The sequence below is a fragment of the Myotis yumanensis genome, unplaced genomic scaffold (genome assembly GCF_028538775.1).
Source record: "Myotis yumanensis isolate MYYU_CA2020_CCGP unplaced genomic scaffold, mMyoYum1.0.hap1 SCAF_10, whole genome shotgun sequence".
Lineage (NCBI taxonomy): Eukaryota > Metazoa > Chordata > Mammalia > Chiroptera > Vespertilionidae > Myotis > Myotis yumanensis.
Genome location: NW_027223761.1, coordinates 39445237 through 39464683, shown reverse-complemented (window position 1 = coordinate 39464683; position 19447 = coordinate 39445237). Strand labels below are relative to the sequence as shown.

Below are 19447 nucleotides of genomic sequence, written 5' to 3'. Positions count from 1 at the left end.
AGAGCAGGGCGGATTAGGGGGTTGGGGCACCACCACTGTCACACTCAGGGCAGGGCCGATGGGGAGGTTATGGCTCTACCCTGTCACACACAGAGCAGGGCCAGTGGAGGGGAGGGGGGTTGGGGCGCCGCACCCTGTCACACACAGAGCCGCAGGGTGATCAGGGGGTTTGGGCGCTGCACCCTGTCACGCTGATCTGGTGCCAGGAGGCCTCACGGCTCCGCTGATCCCGGTGCTGGGAGGCATATTACCCTTTTACTATATAGGATAGAGGCCTGGGGCCTGGCTGGTTTGCCCTGAAGGGTGTCCTGGATCAGGGTGGGGGGTCCCCACTGGGGTGCCTGGCCAGCCTGGATGAGGGGATGATGGCTGTTTGCAGCTGGTCACACACCCTTCAGGGTGGGGGTCCCCACTGGGGTGCCTGGCCAGTCTGGGTGAGGGGCTGAGGGCTGCTTTCAGGCTAGCGGTTTTGACTGAAGCTCCCAACCACTCCTTTTTTTCTTTTTTTTTTCTTCTTCTGGGCCAGCTTTAGCTCTGGCTCTAGCTCTGAGGCTTCCGCTGCTGGTTTGTTTGCCGTTCTATAATCGAAACAATGTATAACTTCAGCTCTGAGATCCCAGCCGGCTATATTTGTTACAAAGTTTCAAACTGCCAGCTCAGAGGCCTGCAAGTCAGGCGGGGAACGTTGGAGTCTGCAGTCACGGGAGCAAGCAAGCCTCATGTTCGCTTCCAGCTGCCTGGCTGCCGGCCGCCATCTTGGCTGACAGTTAATTTGCATAAGGATATGCTGATTAGCCAATGGGAAGGGTAGCGGTCGTACGCTAATTACCATTTTTCTCTTTTATTAGTGTAGATATTATATACTGGAGGCCCGATGCATGAATATTTGTGCACTCGAAGGGGTCCCTCAGCCTGGCCTGCATCCTCTCTCAGTCCAGGACCCCTTGAGGGATGTCCACCTGCCACAGTTGGACATTTTAGCTCTGCCCTGGAGGCGGAAGAGATTCCTGCCACTGCCGCTGCACTCTCTCCAGCTGTTATCTTGGCTTGTGTCTGAGCAGAGCTCCCCCTGTGGAAGTGCACTGACCACCAGGCAACAGCTCCTGTGTTAACCATCTTCCCCCTGGGGGTCAATTTGCATATTACCCTTTTTTTATATAAGATAATATTTTGATATGTAATTAAAAAAATATATATTTTATTGATTTTTTACAGAGAGGAAGGGAGAGGGATAGAGAGTTAGAAACATCAATGAGAGAGAAGCATCGTTCAGCTGCATCCTGCACACCCCCAACTGGGGTGTGCCTGCAACCAAGGTACATGCCCTTGAAAAGAATCGAACCTGGGACCTTTCAGTCTGCAGGCTGATGCTCTATCCACTGAGCCAAACCGGTTAGGGCTTGACATGTAATTTTTTGCAGTAATGTAATTACCATACGAATCTGCTAATTAATTTCCTTTCATTGTGCACGAATCTGTGCACCAGGCCAATAGAACTGAAATAAGTAAAAAACATACAGAAAAGTAAATTAGAAAGGAATAAAATTGATATTTCGTTTAAAAAACTAAGAAGGCTGCAATAGAATAATTGAGGAAGAAAAAAGATATGACATAAAAAAGCAAAACGAAATAGCATATGTAAGTTCTTCTTTTATAGTATTTGCTTTAAATATGTAACTGGATTAAACTCTCCAATTAAAAGGTAAAGATTCTCATAATGGATTAAAATGATTACCTTTTGATCTTTCTGAGGTTTTAGCCAAAGATTGTATAGTCATACCCAGGAGAGATTTATCATAGTGAATCTCTTAATTCTGTTCTATTTTTTTTTTTGGAGAGGCTGATAAAGTTCATAATTATGAGGCTTTGGTTTCTTTTCTTCAAGAAGTCTTTCTTCAAATTATCTCTCTCTTCTCAAATTTTACCATAAGTTGCAAGAAGAAACCAGGAGGCACTTTTAACACTTTCCTTGGAAATCTACTTACAGTATATATATCACAAATTTGTAAGTTTTGCTTTGCATATAACTCCAGGACATAATTTTGGTAAGCTTTCTGCCACTACATAATAAGAATTTTTTTCTTTCTCCTTCCTATAAACCTCACTGTAGCATTCTTAAAGACAAGATTTCTTCTATCAGTCTATTCAAGGCAATTTAGGCTTTCGCTGTCATGCTCTAAAATTCTTCTAGCCTCTGCTGACTTGCCTGATTCCAAAGTGGTTCCCATGTTTTTAGGTATTCGTTAGAGCAGGACACTACTTCTAAGTACTAAATCTGTGTAATTTTCAAATTGTTGTAAAACAAAATGCCAGGAATTTAGTATTTCAACACACATACCACAGTTTCTGTCAGGAATCTGGCATGGCTTTGCCTGGGGGCTCACACATACACAGACTTGTTTGAAAAGGGCAGGGGTGGTTGCCTTCAGCCAACTCCTCCAGGAGGCTCCAACCTCTCGGAGTTTATTCCTTGCAGACTTCCCAACCAAGTCCTGTGCTTCCCCACAACCACCCAGGATAATCATCCTTTTGGGTAATTCAAAATCAACTGAGTTGGGAACATTATTGCCTATTAAAAAATCCCTTTACCTATTGGCTAGATGCAAGTGGAGGGCATTATACTTGGCTGGAATCCTGGAGCTACCCTCATCTGTGTGCCAAGTTATAAAACATGTAAAGTACTTTTCCCAGTGTGTTACCTTTAGTAAGGGCTCGTTAAATGTTAACTCCTTCTATCTTTTAATCTTTCTAAAGTCCCCGATGGAACCACAATCTCAGTTCTTAGTGTGATGTGGGACTCGGTGAGGGAAATCCCATTGAAGGGAAGGGGGACCTAAAGAACGTTGCCACCATGAAGCCATGGGAGAGTCTCATTCTAGAGATCACAGAATGTCTCACAATTTAGGAAAATCTCGAGAAAGGAGCTGTTATTGGGGACCTAAAAGAGCTAAACAAAGAATTTATAAGTCATGAGGGTTCAGATTGGGTTTCAGCGAGTTTTTCAGTGTGAAAGGGTAGAGTACAGAAAGTAATTAAGATAATTATAGCTCTAAGAAGTATATCCCATTGACCAAATAGGTATCGCTATTATCTGGGAATACAAATAACCTTCAATCTATATTTTATCACCCCCATTTCAATGTTGAATTGATATAATGGACTTGAGATTTAGGTGGCTCAGAAATAGTAGCTTGACGGCCCTAACTGGTTTGGCTCAGTGGATAGAGTGCTGGCCTGTGGATCGAAGGGTCCCAGGTGTGATTCTGGTCAAGGGCATATACTTTGGTTGCGGGCACATCCCCAGTGCGGAGTGTGCAGGAGGCAGCTGATCGATGTTTCTCTCTCATCGATGCTTCTAACTCTCTATCCCTCTCCCTTCCTCTCTGTAAAAGGTCAATAAAATATATTAAAAAAAAGAAATAGTAGCTTAGCTATTCAAGACATGAAATTAATTTGCCTCCAACTCTCTTCAGTGAGTAGAGGTAAATTTGTTGAGATGATTTCTGTTTGAGATTGGCCTTGAAACCAAATTAACCAGGAAAATGGCAAGTGTTTCTGGGAAAACATCAGAAAAAGGGACAAAGGGTGCTTGAATGGGATGAATAAGGCCTGAGAACCAGAGGATTCTATAGGACTGAGAATGGAAATGTAGGACAAACAGAAACTCCCAAGATAGAGTGGCTCTCTCAAATCTCCAGTAAACCATGAATATTGAAAGTGAAATGGCTGACTGACCTACCTCTGCAGGGAGCATAAATACTAGATTATCAAATGTCAAATTATGATAAGGACTGGGAATAAAAGGAATGATCAAGACAGAATGGCCTGAATTAAGGCTATGCCTGCTTCCTTTGAACTTTAATTTGAAACTACATGCCACAGCTGCAGCCAGGGACCTTGATTCTGTAGGTTAACTTTCTGAGCTAGTTTTCCATCTCCTGGTACTTCTGCAATGAGTTAATAAGAAGCATTAGTCATGGAGATTGCTGCAATCTGGAGAATGACTTTCATCATGTTGGTATAGCCTGAAAGTTAAGAGAGATGCTGTTTCTGTTTCCTGCTAATGTTTTAGCAAGCCTTACATTTTTTTCTTATCGTCTACAAATGGGGAGACTCTTTTCTCTAGGATATGTGAGAAGCTGAGACCCAAGGAAGGCCTCTCCAGCCTTTAAATTCCCACAGCCATTGACTACTAACTAGGTTAAGCAGGAACCAAAAAGTTAGGACAGCTGGTATTCCTCAGTGGTTGAGCTTCAACCTATGAACCAGGAGGTCATAGTTTGATTCCAGGTCATGGCACATGCCCAGGTTGTGGGTTTAATCCCCACTAGGGGGCGTACAGGAGGCAGCCAATCAATGATTCTCTCTCCTCACTGATGTTTCTATCTTTCCCTCTCCCTTCCTCTCTGTAATTAATAAACATAAATGTAAAATAATAGGACAGATGTTGTAGTTGCTTTTCTCTTCTAAAACTTAAGACTAAGCCATTTGAGCTAGAATTCTCAGAGCTGTCACTTTAAGGGCATATACAAAAATGTATATGGAGGAAGGTAGACTTCATGATAATGATCTCCACTGGACAGCCTGGCATGGGAAGCTGGGGAATCAGTGTGGGTTCCATTACACTATCAGGCTCTTCTCACTCTGCAGTGTGCATGAATAAGTTCTCTGGGAACTGTGCAAAAGTTGAATGGGTCCAAAGACATCCTTCAAGATCTCTGAAGGTAGCTGGCAGACCTTTGATATATACCCAAGGAAAAAGATGATCAACTAGTGATTTGGGAGTTCCAATTTTTATCCTAATGGGCACTACTTTAAATCACAGAGCACACTGGAACAAATTATATTTTATGTTGACTAGAGAGAGTGTAATGTGGAAATCAATTCATATATGTAGTCCTTCCTAAGGACTGAGCCCCTGGTATTTATGGAGACTACGCAGATGATCTCTACTAAGAATAATGCAAAGGCCTTTGCTAGGTGTAGGTAGTTCCAGAAGACGCTAATATTTTCCTCAGGAGGAAGTTACTTTTACACTTAAGGAATATATTAGGAATCTTCCTCCCCACCCTCAGCTACAGTGGGAAGAATTCCTTTGCGGTCACATAAAAAGTCAACTTTATCAGTTCCAGTAAGGATGTAATATCAGTCACAGAATTCCATCCTTGTTTAAGACCATGTTTTCTCTTTTTATTGACTTATTCTCTAAGATAAATACATGTATTAGTGTGTTTATCTAAGATCTGTGTAACAGGCACCTGTTCTGATAGTTTCCAAAGGCAATAAGTCATTCTTTGTAGTCTTGTGGGCCTCAGAGAAGGTGCTGGGGTTGTGTAAATGAAGAAGTAGACAAGTGGGTGGTAGGAAGAAGGAAGAGTCAACACAGAAAAGGGCCTTAATTTTTATGAACTTTACTCTTACCTATAGAGAATGACTTGTGTTCTGGAGGTGGTTTATTTGCCCATATTTTAAAATGTTTGCAAGATTTATACAATGATTTTTCCTCCTAGCTTATCATACCATTTTATTCTATTTGACTGCCAATTACGGAGATAATTTCATAGCAGACAGCGATCCATTCAAAGAAGGCAAGATTGCAGCAAATTAATGGAGGTGTTAACTATTGTAATGTCTTCACTCTTCTGCCTGATATACCTAGATTTGGATTTAAACCAATTTAAATTAAAAGTATTGATAGGGTCAGAAATAGATTATATTGGGGACCAGCTTCAATTATAAGAAATATTAATCATGCTTTGTTAACCATGATGGTTCTATTCTGATTAGAGAAAACATATTCTAACCTCATTGAGAGTTGTATGCCCTGGGACATGAAAGCTAACATCGGAATGCAGTCTGTCCTCCTTCTGAGAACTGCCTATCATTGTGGAAAGATTTTCAACCTCGTGGCACCCAGTCCTAGAGGCCCCTGCTCTTTAAAACCCCCAGCCCCTATTGCCTGTAATCTGGTCCTGAGGTGCCCCGGGCACCCATAAGCACCCACTCTCTGTCTCTCCCCACCCCCCAGCCTTCATGATTTTTAACCTGTAATGATTATCCCATGCCTACTTTTCAGTACCTGTAATTCTGACTTTCCACGTGATCTTGTCCTTCTACCCAATATAAGCAGCTGGCTTATGGTGGGCTGCAGAGAAGATGTTTGTGGATGACCTGCCGCTCTCTCATAATGCAGGCATTATTGAAATAAATGTTCATATATGATTCAACCCTGTCTCTGCTTAATTGGCTGAAGTAGTGACAGGCAGCCCGGACCCCTTGGTTGTCCAGTTACAGTATGAGTTAATATTTCAAAGTGGTTGTTCTCAGTCTTTATTTTGCATAATTATCTCCTGAGGACATCTTACAAATGTGTATTTCCAGCCCCACTCACAGAGATGCTGAGATGGGAAATCTAGCTTATTGCTAAGGAACTGTCATTTCTTTTAAACACACAAAATTTCATTTTATAAATTTAGTCAAGTGGTCAATTACATTAAAAACAACAATACAATTCTAAGAAGATATATTTAATGGAAAAAATGTGGCAGTGAAAAAAATAAGTTTGGCTGCCATAACATTACTGTGTTTCTTTATTGTTTCCAATAGTCTTTTGGTGGAGTGTTTAGGGTTCTCTATATACAGAATCATGTCATCTGCAAACAGTGACAGGTTTACTTCTTTATTCCAAATGTGGATGCCTTTTATTTCTTTTTCTTGCCTGATTGCTCTGGCTAGGACTTCTATTACTACGCTGAATACTATTCGTGAGAGTGGGCATGCTTGTCTTGCTCCTGATATTAGAGAAAGAGATTTCAGTTTTTCACCATTGAGTATGATATTAGCTGAGGGTTTGTCATATATGACCTTTATTATGTTAAGGCACTTTTCTTCTACCACATTTTATTGAGTGTTTTAATCATAAATAGATGTTGTATTTTGTCAAATGCTATTTCTGCACAGATTGCTGTGATCATATGACTTTTATCTTTTGGTTTGCTAATGTGGTATATCATATTGATTGATTTGGGCAATCCATTTTTGACAAAGAACCCCAAAATATACAATTGAAGTTTCTTCAATAAATTCTGTTGGGAAAACTGAAAAGCCACACGTAAAAAAATGAAATGAGACCACTATCTAATACCATACACAAAAATTAACTCATGAGACTTGAATATAAGACCTGAAACAATAAAATACATAGAAAAAACATAGGCACATGGATCAATGGAACAGAACAAAAAACTAATTATGGTAATAAATATTTGACAAAGGAGGTAAGAACATACAATGGAGTAAAGACAGGCTCTTAAAATAATGGTATTGGAAAAATCTGGCAGGTACATGCAAAATGTAAAATTGAATTAACATCTTACACCATACACAAGAATAAACTCAAAATGAATAAAATACTTTATGTAAGTTGTGAAGCCATAAAAATCTTAGAAGAAAACATAGGTCGCAAAATCTTAGATATCTCACATAGCAGAATTTTCAGAAATATCTCCTAGCGCAAGAGAAACAAAGGAAAACATAAACAAGTGGGACTACATCAAAGTAACAAGTTTCTGCACAGCAAAAGAAACCATCTTCCAAATATAAAGGGAACTCACTGCATGGGAGAACATATTTGCCAATGATACACTGGATAAGCAGTTAATTTCCAATTTCTATATAGAACTCATACAGCTCAACAAAAGGAAGGTAAATAATACAATTAAACAACAGGCAAAGGACCTAAATAGACTTCTCCAAAAGAGACATGAAAAAGTGCTTATTGTCACTACATATAGATCAATGGAATAGAATAGAGAGCCCAGAAATCGGCCCGAACCAATATGCTCAATTAATTTTTGACAAAGGAGGCAAGAACATACAATGGAGCCAAGATAGTCTCTTCAATAAATGGTGTTGGGAAAATTGGACAGATATATGTAAGAAAATGAAACTAGACCACCAACTTACACCATACACAAAAATAAACTCAAAATGGATAAAGAACTTAAATGTACGACAGGAAACCATAAAAATTCTAGAAGAATCCAAAGGCAACAAAATCTCAGACATATGCCGAAGTAATTTCTTCACTGATACAGCTCCTAGGGCACTTGAAACTAAAGAGAAAATGAACAAATGGGACTACATCAAAATAAAAAGCTTCTGCACAGCAAAAGAAACCATCAACAAAACAACAAAAAAACCCACTGCGTGGGAAAACATATTTGCCAACGCCATATCTGATAAGGGCCTAATCTCCAAAATTTATAGGAAACTCATACAACTTAACAAAAGGAAGATAAACAATCCAATCAAAAAATGGGCAAAAGATCTAAATAGACACCTTTCAAAAGAGGACATTCAGAAAACCAAGAGACATATGAAAACATGCTCAAAGTCACTAATCATCCGAGAGATGCAAATCAAAACAACAATGAGGTACCATCTCACACCTGTCAGACTGGCTATCATCAACAAATCAACAAATGACAAGTGCTGGAGAGGATGTGGAGAAAAGGGAACACTCGTGCACTGCTGGTGGGAATGCAGACTGGTGCAGCCACTATGGAGGACAGTATGGAGTTTCCTCAAAAAACTAAAAATGGAACTCCCATTTGACCCTGTGATCCCACTTCTAGGAATATATCCCAAGAAACCAGAAACACCAATCAGAAAGGATATATGCACCCAGATGTTCATAGCAGCACAATTCACCATAGCTAAGATCTGGAAACAGCCTAAGTGCCCATCAGTAGATGAATGGATTAGAAAACTGTGGTACATCTACACGATGGAATACTATTCTGCTGTAAAAAAGAGGGAACTCTTACCATTTGCAACAGCATGGATGGAACTGGAGAGCATTATGCTAAGTGAAATAAGCCAGTCAATGAAGGAAAAATACCACATGATCTCACTCATTCATGGATAATAAAGACCATTATAATCTTATGAACAATAATAGATACAGAGGCAGAGCTGCCTCAAACAGATTGTCAAACTGCAGCGGGAAGACCAGTGAGGGTTGGGGGGCAGGAGGGAGGGAGGTAAAGAGATCAACCGAAGGACTTGTATGCATGCATATAAGCATAACCAATGGGCCTAAGACACTGGGGGGTAGGGGAGGCCAGGGGATTGTCAAGGGCGGGGGAAAAAAGGGACACATATGTAATACCCTTTGTAGTACTTTAAGCAATAAAAAAAAAAGAAAAAAAAGAAAAAGAAAAAGTGCTTATTGTCACTAATCATCAAAGAGATGCAAATGAAAATGACAATGAGGTATCACTTCACACCTGCCAGAATGGCTACCATCAACATATCAACAAACAACAAGCTCTGTCAAGAATGTGGAGAAAAAGGGAACCTTAGTACACTGCTGGTGGGAATGCACATAGGTACAGCCACTCTGGAAAACAGTATGGAGTTTTCTGAAAAAATTAAAAACTTGAACTGCCATTTGACCCAGAGATCCCACTTCTAGGAACATATCCAATCCTGAAACACCAATCAGAAAGAATATCTGCACCCCTATGTTCATAGCAGCATTATTTACAATAGCTAAGATTTGGAAACAGCCCAAGTGCCCAACATCAGATGTGTGGATAAAAAAACTGGTACATTTACACCATAGAATACTATGCAGCAGTAAACAAGAAGGATTTCTTACCCTTTCAGATAGCATGGATGGACTTGGAGATTATTATGCTAAGTGAAATAAACCAGGCAGATAAAGACAAATACCATATGATCTCAATAATATGTGGAATCTAATGAACAAAATAAACAGATGATCAAAAAAGAACCAGAGGCATGGATACATGGAAGAGGTCAGAGGGGATGGGAGTGAGGGTGGGAACTGCATAAAAGATAGGGAAGATAGTAGCCACAGAATATATATGCATAACCCGTGGACACAGACAACAAAGTGGTGAAGGCCAGGGTACAGGTGGCGAGTTCTGGGTAGAGGTGGCCAAAGGAGGTGAAAATGGAGGACATCTCTAATAGTGTCAATGATTAAAAAAAGCAACACAACTGATCATTAAAAGCTAAACTAAAGAATAAAATATTTGTAATGCTTATATCTGAAAGAAGACCCATATTCTGATTATATAAACACTGTTGTGGCTCTAAAATGTAAGAGAATGCAATAAAAATAAGAAAACAGTTTGAACTGACAATTCATAAAAGAAGATATTAAGTGGTTGACAAACACATGAAAAGATGGTCAGCATAATTAGTCACCATGGAAACACTGTCTAAAACTGCAATGAGATAACTCATTAGGATGGCTTACACTGAAAAGACTGACAGTATCAAATGTCAGGGAGGATGCAGACCCACTAAAACTCTCATACACTGTTGCTGGTAACCACTTTAAAAGGTGTTTGACAATTTATTAAAAAGTTAAATAGGCACCTGCCATACAACTCAGATATGCCACTTCCAGGCATCTACCCATGAAAAAGAAAAATACATGTCCAACAGAGATTTGTGAGTAGATTTAATAGCAGCTTTCCCCCATAATAATCCAAACTGAAAATTCCCTAAATGTCCATCAATAGGTAAACAAATATATAAAATATGCTATACATTGAAATACTACTCAACAATAAAAGTGGGTGACTACTTATACATGCAACAACGTGGTTGAATTTTAAAATTATCCTGCCGAGTGAAAGAAGGCATCAGTAAAATAATACATGAGTGTATTCATTCATTTTTAGGAACTACAAACGAATTTATTGCAACAAAAAGCATAGCAGTGGTTGCCTGGGGAGGGGCAGAGGGAGGCAGAAATGGCAAAAGAGCACTAGGCATTCCTTGGCATGATGAAAGTGTTTTGTATCTTAACTGTGGGAATGGTTTCAATGTTTTGATGGTTTCAACTAGGCAAAATTCATCAACTGTCTACCTTAAATGGGTGCATTTGATTGTGCATAAGTTATTTCTCAATGAGATTAACATCCTATATAATAATCCTATGTAATAAAAGGGTAATATGCAAATCGACTGAACAGCAGAATGACTGGCCATTATGATGCGCACTGACCACCAGGGGGCAAAAGCTCAGCCAGAAGCAGGGCTCAGGGCTGGTGAGCATATTGGCGGTGGCAGGAGCCTCTCCTAACTCTTTGGCAGCACTATGGATGTCTGACTGATGGCTTAGGCCCGCTCCTGTTCCCACTCCTGGACTGTGAGAGGGTGCAGGCCAGGCTGAGGGACCTCCCCCGCACCTTCCCAGTGCACAAATCTCATGCACCAGGCCTCTAGAAAAATAATAAAAACTTATATTTTAAGCCAGATAGAGGAACTCACATGATACCATCTTCTATGAGACCTTTCAGTGGGGGTTCATAGAGCCCATTTATATGCGGTATGTGCTCACACTTAGACATGACATTCCCAACACTAGTGTAACCCCATATTCTCATTTGCCTTCAGCCTAGTGAGACTCTGGGACTTTACCTGAAGTATTCTGAAGTCAGATAGCAGGAGGATAATTTTTCCCTTCCCACAGTTTTTTACATTTTTGTCCTCGTGTATCTAGGGATTCGTAGTAAATTCCCAGGCTGCAGTTGAAGCATGGGGCATTGTTTTGAGGACAGAAAAGAACTGAACTGGACCTTAGACCAAAAGCATCCAAGTGCTTGGGGAGTGTGTGTGGCTCATTGAGGCGAGTGAAGAAGAAGGTTCAATCCCTGGAGGCCCAAAGGAATGAAACCCCCTCAGGACCAGCCTCAGACAGAGATGTGGCTCTCACCAGCAGGGGCCATGCGGTGGAATATAAACAAGTGCATCCCAAATTGCACCCACCTTCTTCCCAAACCTTTTTGTTCTCTTAACCCACTCGTCCTATTCCCATCTAACTAGTGTCTCAGGCCCCAAAGAGAGTGATTTTGACTCTTTTTTCTCCTCTGTTCTTACAATCAGATATGACATCATCAAAATTTTCAATCTAATTAACTTACACTCATTGATCTTCTAAATGCAGGCATTTCGCTTGACAGTGGGGATAGGGAAATAAGTAAGAAAATGTCTGAGAGGATCCTATGAACCCACAATCCTGAAGCATAGAGAGGGGCTAGGACAGTAGGAAAGATGATATGAAACAGTATTAGTTGAGGCTCCTCTCACCTTTGGTGACCTCACTTCTAATTCTAGAGAATGGAGAAGTCATATGGTCAGAACTTTCTCACATATTTTTACCTTCAAATTAAGACTGTAATTCCATTCTTGTGTCTTTTCTCATCCCTAAAGAAGTGTCCCTAAGGTCTTTGCAACACTGACTGTCCTCTAAATCCTGCTCCTGCTCACCTCCCCTTGAGCCTTATGTTCTATGTATCAAGTCAAATATCTTGAGTACCTTGCTTTTGTGGTTGTTTTTCTTTGGACAAGAAAACGTGCTCAAGCCTTCCCATCCCATTTAAATACAGATTGGATCCTGACTCCTCCATAGGTTTTTATCTTCTTTATATATCCTTAATTGCCAGAGTTGTAAAAACAAAAAAAGGTCCTTTTGGATAAATAAATGTTTGTTGATAAAATGAACCAATGAATACATCCCATCCACTTATTCTCTTTTCTTAGTTCTGTTCTCATCTTTTAAAGAAAAATTCTCTGTAAGTCTGATACTCATACTCTAGTTTCCCAGTTCAGAAGACCATTCCAACCTTTTCATCCTGATAAATCTAGGGACCTTCTCTATGTTGACTATCTCTGCTCTCTTGTACCCATCATGATGATATGCCTCTAAACAAAAGAGATCAAATTAGTACTATGGATCTGAGGGTTAGCAAAGATAGGTTTAAAATTACAGCCTTTATTCCACACATATTTTTTGAGGGATGTCAGCAAGGTGGAGAATGCTCTAGGTGCTGTAGGATAATTGAATAAGATAGGTTAGACCCCTGTTCTTTGAGAGTGGGAGTAAGCAGACCTTAAATTTGTAAATACTTGAAAGAGCAGAATAACTTCAGATTGCATTAAGTGGTAAGAAAGAAATAAGCAGGTAGCAGGACAGAGAATAGCTTGAGGCTATTTTCCATCAGGTGGTTAGAGAATATGTGTTTGAGGAGTTGTGATTCTGGTGCTAATCATGAGCTGCATAGACTCTTCTTGCCATGTCCAGCCTTTTCCAGTGTCTAACAAATTGAATTATCCAGCAATCCCACTTCTGGGTAAATATCTGAAGGAAATGAAAATGCTAACTTAGAAAGACCGTTACCCCCATGTTCATTACAGTATTATTTACAATAGCCAATACAAGGAAACAACCTGAGTGTCCTTTGGTGGATAAACAGATACAGAAAATGGAATATTATTTAACCATAAAAAGAAGGAAATCTTGCTGTTTCAAACAACTTGGATGGACCTCAAAGGCATTATGTTAAGTGAGGTAAGTCAGTGATAGAAGAACAGGTATGATCTCACTTGTATGTGAAAACTAAATCCAAGCAAAGATAAACAAAAACAACAGCACTCACAGAGAACAGACTGGTAGTTTCCAGGGGTGGGAGTTATGGGGATCAAATAAGTAAAGGAGGTAGAAAGATACTAACTTGCAGTTCTAAAACGAATGAGTCCTGAAGATGTATTGTACAGCATGGTGACTCTAGTTGATAATACTGTATTATATATTTCAAAGTTGCTAAGAGAGTAAAACCTTAAAAGTTCTCATCACAAGAAAAAAAGTTGTAACTGTGTTGTGGTGGATATTAAGTAGATGTTAGGTCAGAGAGAGCCCAGGATCGGTTACATGCAGACATGTGATGAGATAATGGACTCCCCCTGGCATTTCTCACACATCAGCATGCCAGACACAGATACTGGCTTCTCCCTGAATCAACACGGACCCCCACACAGATACTGACTCCTTCCTGAATACCTTGCTGACCCCCTGCAGCTGAAACTTCCTCAACTGAATACCTCAGCTCATGTCCCCCCCCTCACCCAACCGCAGTATGAAAAAAGCTCCCCCCTCCCTGTTGGCGTGAATCCACGTGCCCTGTCCTTGTGGGTACGTGGGTCTCCCGGGGACGCAGAATAAACTTTCCTTCCTTCCTTCCTTTTCTGATCAACTCTCTTTATTTCCTTCGCCGCCTCCTGAGCCACCTAACCTAACAGTAGACATTGTGGTGATCATTTTGTTATATACATGTGTCAAATCATTGTGTTGTACAACAGAAACTAACAATGTTATATGTCAGTTATATCCTAATAAAAAAGTTAAAAATTTTTTCACTTGCCTCTGCATCTGTCTTCTATCCTAGATCTTATTGTGGCAGGATAGTAAGAAGCTAAGAACATTCCTGTGCAAGTGGATAGGGAAACTGAGACAAGAAAATTAAACAAAGACAAACAATTTGAATAACTTACAGCTAGCCTGTGAATAGCAAGAGCTTATCTTCCCCAATCATGGTCACTTGAAAGCAAATGGTTTATACCTCCCCTCCCTAAGCAGGGAATACAGGGCTTAAATCATCCTCGTCTGGGAATAGAGAACAAAGACCCGATTAATGCCATTTGTGCCAACTAAACCCAAGGACAAATGAAGTTAGGGGAAAAAACAAACAAACAAAGAAACAAACAAATAAGCAAACAAACAAACAAACCATTAAAGCTGGACAGACCCAAGATAAAAGTAAAACAGTAAAGCAGACCAAGGAATGATCCCAAACTCCCCTATACCTTCATTTTGGTGCATCAGCACATTAAAAATGCACCTGGAAAGTTGAGGAATATTCTGCTGAAATCCTCCCCTAAGATTCTTGCCTTTGGACAAAAAAAAAGAGAAAATGTCCTTAGGACAAAGACGCACTGTGGGTTCGCTCTAGAGCAGAAGTGGGCAACCTTTTTGTGAGTGCGTGCCAAAACCAGCAAAATCTCTGACTCAAAATTCTTCTGCATGCCAACCCTAATTTTTTGAGAACATGTCATGCCTACTTGCTATCTCTTAAGTTGTACGTATGTGAAGAACCTTGAAGAAATAATAAAATTCAGTAAAGTGACAAAAACACAGTATATGATGATGAAAAATACATTTATTTTTAATGTATACATGTACACTGATAGTCCAACAGAAAACTTTATGACTCCATTTGATATTATCAGTGGGACTTTTGCTGCTGCATCACTGATGACAGAGATTTTACATCAGGTTTATATTTCGTGACCTTCAGAGATATGCACGAGCTATTACTTTCATCCGTTAGGCTACTCCTATTACGAGACTTAACAAAATTCATCACTGAGAACAAAGATTCACAAGCGTATGTGGATGAAACCAAAACACTGGTCGGATCTAGGAAGGCAGGGAGAGTTAAGGCAGAGGCATAGAAATTGCTCTTCCCCTCTCTCGTCAATCCATGTCTATGGTCTTGAAGATAACTTGTTATGTAAAATTATTTATTTATCTAAGATGCACCTACACTGAATTTATCTGAAAAATAAAAAAGTCGATATTAAGAAAAAAACTGTAAATGGAAGATTATAAGAGAGGGTTTCACATGCCAGCAAAAGTTACTGGCGTGCCATGTTTGGCACACATGCCAGGGGTTGCCCACCCCTGCTCTAGAGAATAGGGCAGCAGCAGCAGCTCGTCCTGGGCTTAACCCCTGACCTATCTCCAAGGTCCCCTTTTCTCTGACTTCCCAGTGAGCTAAGAGCAGCCCGCCTTGGCTCACTTCTTTCCTATGTTTCTAGGGAGCGAAAGGAGAGCACCGCCTAGGACAGGGGTGGGCAACCCCTGGCATGTGTGCCAAACATGGCACACCAGTAACTTTTGCTGGCACGCGAAACCCTCTCTTATAATCTTCCATTTACAATTTTTTTTCTTAATATTGACTTTTTTATTTTTCAGATAAATTCAGTGTAGGTGCATCTTAGATAAATAAATAATTTTACATAACAAGTTATCTTCAAGACCATAGACATGGATTGATGAGAGAGGGGAAGAGCAATTTCTATGCCTCTGCCTTAACTCTCCCTGCCTTCCTAGATCCGACCAGTGTTTTGGTTTCATCCACATATGCTTATGAATCTTTGTTCTCAGTGATGAATTTTGTTAAGTCTCGTAATAGGAGTAGCCTAACGGATGAAAGTAATAGCTCGTGCATATCTCTGAAGGTCACGAAATATAAACCTGATGTAAAATCTCTGTCATCAGTGATGCAGCAGCAAAAGTCCCACTGATAATATCAAATGGAGTCATAAAGTTTTCTGTTGGACTATCAGTGTACATGTATACATTAAAAATAAATGTATTTTTCATCATCATATACTGTGTTTTTGTCACTTTACTGAATTTTATTATTTCTTCAAGGTTCTTCACATACGTACAACTTAAGAGATAGCAAGTAGGCATGACATGTTCTCAAAAAATTAGGGTTGGCATGCAGAAGAATTTTGAGTCAGAGGTTTTGCTGGTTTTGGCACGCGCTCACAAAAAGGTTGCCCACCCCTGGCCTAGGCTCTCTCCTATTGCTTCTTCTACCCTAAGTTCTTCCTGTGTTTCACAGTCCCCAGCTTTAATAAGCATACTCTGAAAATCACCTGGACTCATGTTGTGAAATCTGTTCTATACAAAGTCAAGCACCCACACACTACAGGCTGGCCTGAGGCAGACCTGCTCCAGGCCCATCCCTGTCCAGTAATATTATTATTCCCTTTGTATTAGTTTATTTATTTATTCATTTTTTATTTTATTTTTTAAATATATTTTATTGATTTTTTACAGAGAGGAAGAGAGAGAGATAGAGAGTTAGAAACATCGATGAGAGAGAAACATCGATCAGCTGCCTCCTGCACATCTCCCACTGGGGATGTGCCTGCAACCCTGGTACATGCCCTTGACCGGAATCAAACCCGGGACCCTTCAGTACGCAGCCCGAGGCTCTATCCACTGAGCCAAACCGGTTTTGGCGATTCCCTTTGTATTTGGAGATGCTCTTTGGACATGTTGGATTAATGATGCAGAATGGCTTATTGAATTAGAAACTCACCAAACTTCCTGGCTCTAGCCATTTTGGGGTATCCACCCACTTCTGCTGGGGGAAATGGTGATGTAGGCACCTTTTATATCTTGGAATCTAATTCTTCTTATTTCTTCCCCTAAGTAAGTTCCTGTAGGAAACTTATTAAACACTAGAGGCCCGATGCACGAAATTCATGCAAGGGTAGGTCCTCGTGGCCCTGCGGCCCCACCCCCTGCCTGCACCTGCCTTGGCCTAGTGCTGCCTCCCCTTCTGCCACCACACACCCCCTGGGCCTCCCTCTTTGGGGTGATTGCGGAGGCCCCTGATTGATCACCCCCAGCCGGTGGTCTGGGCCTCCCTCTGCGGGGTGATCATGGGGCAATGGCTAGGCCCCTGACCAATTGCATTGCAACCACCTTGGCTGGCCTGTAGCCAGTGTGTGTCATAGCTTGGTACTGGATAGTCATCCAGATGGTCATTCCACTGTTCGGCCATTTGGTCAATTTGCACATTGTGCTTTTATTATATAGAATTGGGCGTTAGTTTGTTCTACTTATTTGACTTATTTGTACGAAAAGCTATTGAATCTGTTATTTTTCTCCCTATTGTGGTCCATCTTGGACATTGCATCCCAAAACTCATATTTAAATCATTTGATTACAAGATTTTAAAAACTCTCATTGGTTTAGGATATCATCACATTACCTGGCCATGGCCTTCAAGGCCTCTCATAATCTGGACACAACCCAGTTCCTTCCACAACCACTCTTTTTCCTCTTCCTACTTTCTAGTCAGTTTCTTCTCTTAGAATCTACACTCTGCTATCCCTCCTCAACCTCACAGTTGTCATAATCCTGTATATTGAAGAAGTTCCGAATACATGTGCCAATTGGGCAAGTGGATTGTTTTGAGCTGAAGGAAATTAAGACCCAGCAGACTCAGGAAAAGCTTTTAACTTCTCTCTTAAATGCTATTTTTTTTTTTTTAACATAGGGGGCCTATACCAGGAAGAGAGCTGTCACCAGAGATAACTTTTTATGTAAAATAAAATAAATAAATAAAATGGTACAGCAAACATTTATTTTAACCAAACATTTGCTCTTCTCATCATTTTGTGAAACATTTTTTAAATCAGAAAGACTTATCTGCATGGCATGGCAAACATTTTTTCACCAAACATTTGCTCTTCTCATCGTCCTGTGAACTGTCCTTCTCCCCTTGAAGCTCCAGACTCCTACACCCCTCTCCTTAGCTCAGGATGGTGTATGAGCCTCAATTGCCTGACTGCCTTTGAGTTTTCATGTGCTTTGAGGGCTTCTGTATATATGTAATTATATTTGGGGTTCTCCTGTTAAGCTGTTTTCTGTCAATTTGATTATTAGACCAGTCAACAAAACTGGAAGGAAAGAAGGGGGTGTAATATGTCTCCAACAGTAAAGGTTCTGGAACATGTTGGACTCTCTGTTTAACCCTATGTCCCTGTTTAACTCTGTAGCCTCAGGTTTGCTGATGACCCAGAAAGCTGGAATGCCACCCAAAGAGAAAGGTCATGTCCCCAGGAAGGAGGTTAATGAAGGTACAGAGTGTGGGTGTTATCTGTTACCTTAGAAATGTATTGTTCTTTCTGGTGACCTATGTGATACCCACCATATGGTTTCACTGTTAACCCCTATGGAGAAGAGACCCTGCCCTTGGAGGGTGTGGATTTATTCCCTGCCAGCCACCACTGGGAGCAAGCAGCTGCTTTGCCCGTGTATGTAAGTTTCTCCTATTAAAGCTATAATGAACTTGAATAAGGCTACAGGTCAGTTCTTCAGAATCAAACCTGAATTTAGACTTTGGGGATTTCCCCAACACATGGCTTACTGCACAGAAGCACCCTGCCCCATATGACTTAGAGATAAGACTCACCCATGTCCCTTTTCACTTATAATGAGGCCAGACACAGACCATTTTAATTATTATTTTTGTCTCAATAAAGATGAACTGAGCTGTTTGCCTCCACTGATCAATCACAATAAACTGCTTGTAAGTAAACCTTAATTCAGCTTCACTCCTTTCTCCAGTCCCCTGAGCTTTGACCAACCCTCCTGCTAAACCAGCCAACAACCCTTCCTTATAGATCCTGCCCAAGAGTCAGCAAACCTCAGGGGAAAACGTTCCCTGATCCCCCCACTCCCTCCTCACCTGTTCTTCCCTGTGAATACAGTTCCTTTTGTTAGGTCGGAGAGAGCCCAGGAGAGAGCCCAGGATCGGATACATGCAGGCATGTGATGAGACAATGGACTCCCCCTGGAATTTCTCACAGATCAACGTGCCAGACACAGATACCAGCTTCTTCTCCCTGAATCCACATACCCCCACACAGATGCTGACTCATTCCTGAATACCTTGCTGACCCCCCTGCAGCTGAAGCTTCCTCAACTGAATACCTCAGCTCATGTCCCCGCCCCTCACCCAACCGCAGTATAAAAAAA

At 40.7% G+C, this 19447-nt stretch overlaps 1 protein-coding gene and 1 long non-coding RNA gene across 2 annotated transcripts in view; both read right to left on the bottom strand.

Moving 5' to 3' along the window:
• Positions 1-19447, bottom strand: part of LOC139017246 (uncharacterized) — a 211667-nt gene that overhangs the window by 14449 nt on the left and 177771 nt on the right. The window lies entirely within an intron of this gene.
• Positions 1-19447, bottom strand: part of LOC139017244 (interferon-induced very large GTPase 1-like) — a 34510-nt gene that overhangs the window by 14449 nt on the left and 614 nt on the right. The window lies entirely within an intron of this gene.